The sequence below is a fragment of the Oryza sativa genome, chromosome 2 (genome assembly GCF_034140825.1).
Source record: "Oryza sativa Japonica Group chromosome 2, ASM3414082v1".
Lineage (NCBI taxonomy): Eukaryota > Viridiplantae > Streptophyta > Magnoliopsida > Poales > Poaceae > Oryza > Oryza sativa.
This window is the reverse complement of record NC_089036.1, coordinates 30416565-30422716: the sequence shown is the minus strand read 5'-3', so window position 1 is coordinate 30422716 and position 6152 is coordinate 30416565. Positions and strand designations below refer to the sequence as shown.

General features: G+C 45.1%; 1 pseudogene; it reads right to left on the bottom strand.

Moving 5' to 3' along the window:
• Positions 1-302: 302 nt before the first annotated feature.
• LOC112937897 (uncharacterized) lies at positions 303-3549 on the bottom strand (annotated as a pseudogene).
• Positions 3550-6152: the final 2603 nt, after the last annotated feature.

Below are 6152 nucleotides of genomic sequence, written 5' to 3'. Positions count from 1 at the left end.
ATCGGATCTGGGACGTCAGCATGAAGGAAGGCAAAGGGTGGCGAGGAGGACCACCAGCAATGGTGAGAAGAGGAAGACGGTAGCAACGACGACACCCCTCAACCTCGAGAGCACACTGCACACACACCTTGCCTCGACACCTCTAACTGGGTGTCGCTGCACCCGCTCGGCCCGCACCCGCACATGGGCCGGGCCTGGTGGAGTAGCTCCGACCTGGCTCGGAGGTGCAATTTGCACGCGCCGATCCTGGCTCGCTCGTCCACTGTCACGAACCAACACAATCACACCAAATCTCTCACACAAATGCCACCGATATATTGCAATCCACTAAGAATACAAGTGTTTAGGGATACAAAATTGAGGAGAAAGAGAGGTATAGTTTGGGAAGAGAGATCAGACAAGAGGAAGCAGGAGATTGGGACTAGAGAATAGGAATTGAGAGGGGAAGCAGCAGCAAGGAGGAAGAAGCTGTCGCCTGAGGCGTTCTGGTAATTGATTCATCGATGACCCTAGCTGCTGGCTGCTTTGCCTCTTTTCTAGTCTCCTTCTCCCTAGCTGAATGGGCCCAAAGCCAGCCCACTTGTCTAGCCTCCTGGAAGGACATCACAACAGCCCATGTACATGACATTCTTCCCCCGTTAAGAATCGGCTTGTCCCCAAGCCGATGCAACTGACTCGCCAGATTAATGCCCCCAAGATCCTAGGGTACCTGCAGGGAAATGTCTTGTTGGGCAGAATCCCAGAACAATTGTTTGATGACCTTCGAACCATCTGATGTAGACCCTGCCCACTGTTGAATCCACTTATCCAGCATACATAAAACCTGAGCATTACAACCACACTCTCTACCATGCTTTTGCTGCCTCAACCACCAAGCCTTCACGCCTTCTTCACCACTACTATCAGCATATACTCCATGAGAGCCTAGATGTAACATGCAAATATTGAGATCAGTGGACTGAGAAACATGCATATGCTTCTTTGTCTGAATGAGAGCTACTTCTTTGTTTGCAAACTCCCAGATTGCTAAAAATTGTATGGTTTTACCTTGATCACCAACCAATCTTGCAGCAACTAATTTAACCACTCGATAGGCCCATGTGTGCAAGACTATGTTGTCCTCACAAACTAAACAAATGAGGCATCTCTCTGAACATTTAACCAGTTCTATTCCACGAGAATTCTTACTGAAAGTGCTAGCTTCCAAACTGAGATGGACTGCACCAAGTTTTAGCTGCTCCCTTTGTAACAATAGCTCATGTGTCTGCCCATGTTGATTCCATTGAAGAATAAGCTCAGATGTACATAGCAACTGTTGTAGCACTGCCCATATTAAATCCCAAGAATTGGCAACTGACAGCCATAACACCTTGTTTGTATATTCTCTTCTAATAACTTTCACATTTGTCCATAACATTAGTTTCCCTTCAGATATACACTTCCAAGAAAAATTGAGCCCTTGCCCTCCTGCTGCACACAAACTGAATACCTCACTCCTCCATTGCGAAGGAGGAGGCCAAGGTTACAAGTTGACCAACTTTCTTGTTGAAACCCTAAATGCCTCACCATTGTTTGATCCGAATTGAGTCCAAGAAGTATCATCTAGTACATCATTGTTGTTACTCTGAACCTGAAATGAAATTGGAATAGTGTAGCACTGAGCATGGCGATGGGTACGTCTCTCATGTGACTTGCAAGTGCAATTACCATCAACATTAGCTCCACTGAACAAACAATCACACCATGCATCGGGTGATGGATGGGAAATCAGCATGAGCAGCAAGAACAATTCATGATCCCCATATGCCCAACCATAGGTTGAATGATGTGTGTGTTGATAGGCCTTCCTAAAGGCACCAGAGAGACATATCTCATACCAAATACACTATCCAACAATCAGATTTTGCAGCAAGCCCTCAGTGGAATTAATTGTTCTACTCATGAATTGGGCAACGCTGTAGTTCAAGGAGACTTGATGAGACTCACCATATAAATTCAGTGTTTCAATTTCAGTTTGAACACTTGTTTGAATAAGTGGCGGCCAGGGTTGTAAGAGCTTTACCACCATGCCTCCGCTGCCTTGACAAAGCTGTGGATCAGGCCATGGTAAAGGCCGAGAACCTGAGGTCATCTCAGCTTTGTTCCATGGAATTGCTGCTCTCCAAGGTGGTACTGGTGGAGGGCTAGCTGTGTATTCTGAGCTCCGGTCAAAGCAACCATAGAGTACTTGCAATTTCAATGAAACGAAAGAGAGGCAGACAACTCCAAAGTAGTCACGGCTCAAGCACCAACTCCAGTTCCTGGGAGGAATTGCATTGATGATTAACAATGGATCTCTGAAGCATAAATACATAGTGGTGAACTTGGTATCCACTTCCATGAGCTCCATCCACTCCTCCTTGGCCATGTCTTTGCCACCATCATCATCAGCCAACTGGTTCTCACACTTCATTGAACACTCGATGGTTGTTCCCATGCCAAGCTTGGCTGTGTCAACATGGTTAGTTGAGCCGGCCTCTGTACTGACCTCCAATGCGATGGAAGTTGGATCAGTGTTGGCACTCAACGCTGCCACATCTCTAGTGGAATCCTTGCTCAAGGATAAATCCACCTTGGTGTGGCGAAATGCCTCCAGCATCCGATCGATCTTGGTGCACAGGTCTTGTCTAAGTTCTCCACCGCCTTGTCCATGTCAGTCTCAGCCTTCTTGGTCTCGTTGAAAGGAACCGATGTCACCATGGCTGCTGATGTAATTGAGGGTACAGATGAAGCTGTTGTAGCAGGGAACACGCGTTCTAGTGCAGCAGCAATACTCTTGGCCGCTGGCCTGGCGGTGGCGCTACTTGGTACCATTGTCAAACAGGTGGTGTGCGTGGCGGTGGCGCCATCTCCAGGGAACATCTAGACGTGCTGCACATCCAGTAAGCAGCCCCCATCGTAGATGTCGCGACCGTGGGTGGCGGACCGAGCCCTCTCCGCGTCATGGCTGGACATAAATGACACAAGAGCCTTGACTTGCCATGTGCTCACTGCAAGAACCTGCACCGCCACTGCTCCATAGGTATCGTACACTTGATGCAACACCTCATATGTCACTGGATATATGATCTGGCTCACGGTGACGTGAAGGACAGCAGCTGAGTCGCCTCTTGGACAGGACGATATTTCATCGAACAGGTGGTGGGCATCTCCTCCAAAGACACCACCACCAAGTTGCTGGCAGTTCCTCTGACCACCAGCGCTCTCCCACTTCATCTCCACACCAGAAACCCCACGAATCGACTACTCTGATACCATATTGTCACGAACCAACACAATCACACCAAATCTCTCACACAAATGCCACCGATATATTGCAATCCACTCAAGAATATAAGTGTTTAGGGATACAAAATTGAGGAGAAAGAGAGGTATAGTCTGGGAAGAGAGATTAGACAAGAGGAAGCAGGAGATTGGGACTAGAGAATAGGAATTGAGAGGGGAAGCAGCAGCAAGGAGGAAGAAGCTATCGCCTGAGGCGTTCTGGTAATTGATTCATGGGGAAAATCCAAATACCCCCCTACAAGTCACTGCTCTTTCTACTCTCCCCCCACAACTCAATATTGTTCAAAACACTACACATAAATTAATTTCTCTTCCAATTTTCCACCCCTATTCGGTTTTCACGCTTTCTCGTGATGCGCTCAATTTCTCGTTATCGTGGGCCTACAGCGCAGCCCGCGGGTAGAGTTGCCTCGTGCCACATTGGCGGCAAAAGCGCGCGCACCTTCTTCCACTTTCCATCTTTCCCTGCTTTAATTTCGCGATCGCTACTGCAACACTAAGGCAGCGAAAGAACAGCGGTACAACGGCGAAGTACGACGATGATCGCATAGTACAGAGAGAAGGGATATCAAATCTCCTGCCCGGCAAGAGAAGTCGTAGAAGGAAGCACTGAAGCATCCTGTACTTCGATCACCTCGTCAATTCATTCTACAGGTTCCTTTTTTCTCCCTGGTTTTGGTCGGATCATGTTTTATGCATGTAATTGTTGTATTACTAGATTCAGATAATCGAATATTTGCTCTTTGATTTAGGTTGCAAACCAATAAATTGGTATAATCTCTGCAGATGGGTCGAACTAGTATTTCCTTCATTGTTCATACTGGTTGTACAACTGGTGGAAGCCCTAGGAAATCTGGTGGGGAAAGGAATTGTTCATCGATCTATCTTTTAGACAGGGATTCTCTGAAATTCATCGATTTGGAGGAGTCATTGCTTATACATGGATATCAAAAAGGAGATGGTGTATACTACTTGAAGCCTTCTTATGTCCCTCCACAAGGTCTTGTACTGATTCTAAATGATGAACAAATCAAGATGATGTTGGATGATCATAAGACGGAAACAGAGTGCTCACTGTACATTTTTGCGAGGCCGCAGGAATTAGTGACTGATAATGGAAGCACATCAAGGTTTTTAAGCCCAAGTAGTATCCCATTAATCGGACATCATAATAGTGTCCCAGGTGATTTTGATAAAGATGATTTGACATTGCATGAAGAGTATGTACAGCAACAGTTGAGGGAAAAGAAAAAAGGCAAGGAACCTGCTATTGGCAAGGAGCCAGTAATGTTCTTCCAAGGAGACTCTGATACTGAGGACCTATATGGTACTAGCCAGATAGATGCAGAGGTTAACCAAGCAGAACCACATCCGGGAAAAACTACACAGGAAAAAGAACTAGTAGGGAAAAAAACTAACAAGAGAAAAGTGAAGGATATAGGCCAATCAGCTGAGGTGGATTATTTGTCAGATGAGCCCAATGATGACACAATAGATTTCAATGACGAAGCACCTATCTATGTGCACAGATCAAGAGGAATTGAAGATATCATTTTTTATGAGTCCACCCTACGGCGTCCACACATGCAAGTTGGCATGTTGTTCAGTAATGTTGATCTTTTCAGAGCTGCTTTGAAGAATATGATCATCAACGAGGGGAGGGAGGTGTTCAAGGGCAAGAATGATAGGAATCAAGTTTCTGTCAAGTGTAAGGCAGATAATTGTCCTTGGTACATATATGCTTCAAAATTGCCTGGTGAAGACACCTTTAAAATAAAAAAGTATGTTTCAAAACATAACTGTGGGAAATCACACAATATAGCACAGCTTTACTGGAGATGGCTTACTAATGAATACATGGAATTCTTTAGATCTGACAAGAAATGGGATGCACATGCCTTTCAAGATTGTGTCAGGCGAGATACCAATGTAGAAGTCAGCATAAGTAAGGCATATAGGGCAAGGAGGGAGGCCTACAAGAAAGTTATGGGCGATCATGATTTGCAGTTTAAAAGAATTCAAGATTATGCTCATGCTGTGCTATCTGCTAATCCGGGAAGTAAAGTTTTTGTTAAGTGCGAAGTATCACCTGAGCCAGAAATAAGGCCTAGGTTTCAAAGGCTGTTCTTGTCATTTCATGCTTAAATTACTGGCTTCTTAGGTGGTTGTAGACCCTTCATCGGTATAGATGGATGTCACATCAAACCCAACAATGGTTCTCAAATACTAACAGCACAAGGCAGGGATGCCAACAATAATCTTTTCCCTATTGCCTTTGCAGTAGTGGAGTCTGAGTGCACAGAATCTTGGACATGGTTCTTACTATGTTTGGAGAAGGCCATTGGAAAAGGAGAAGAGTTTGGGGGCTGGGTATTCATGTCAGATAGACAAAAGGTAATGGCTATCATATATGTCTACTTTGCATTAATACATGTCAACTGTTTTTTTAACATTTTGCTGCCATATATAGGGACTACTCAAGGCAGTGGCTGAAGTTTTCCCAGGAGCTGAGCACCGTTACTGCCTTAGGCACCTACATGCCAATTTTTCCCAAGCAGGATTTAGAGGGGAATATCTGAAGGGTTTGATGGAACGAGCAGCATATGCATATAGACAATCTGAGTTCAATGCTGCTATGCAAGAACTAAAGGTTAACAATTTGAGTGCATGGGAGTGGCTAAGCAAGGTTCCAACCAAGCATTGGTGTAGATATATGTTCAGTTCTAGAGCAAAGACAGATCTTCTTCTTAACAACATAAGTGAAACATACAATTCAAAGATACTGGGAGCTAGAGATGAACCCATAATTACCATGGTTGAGCACATAA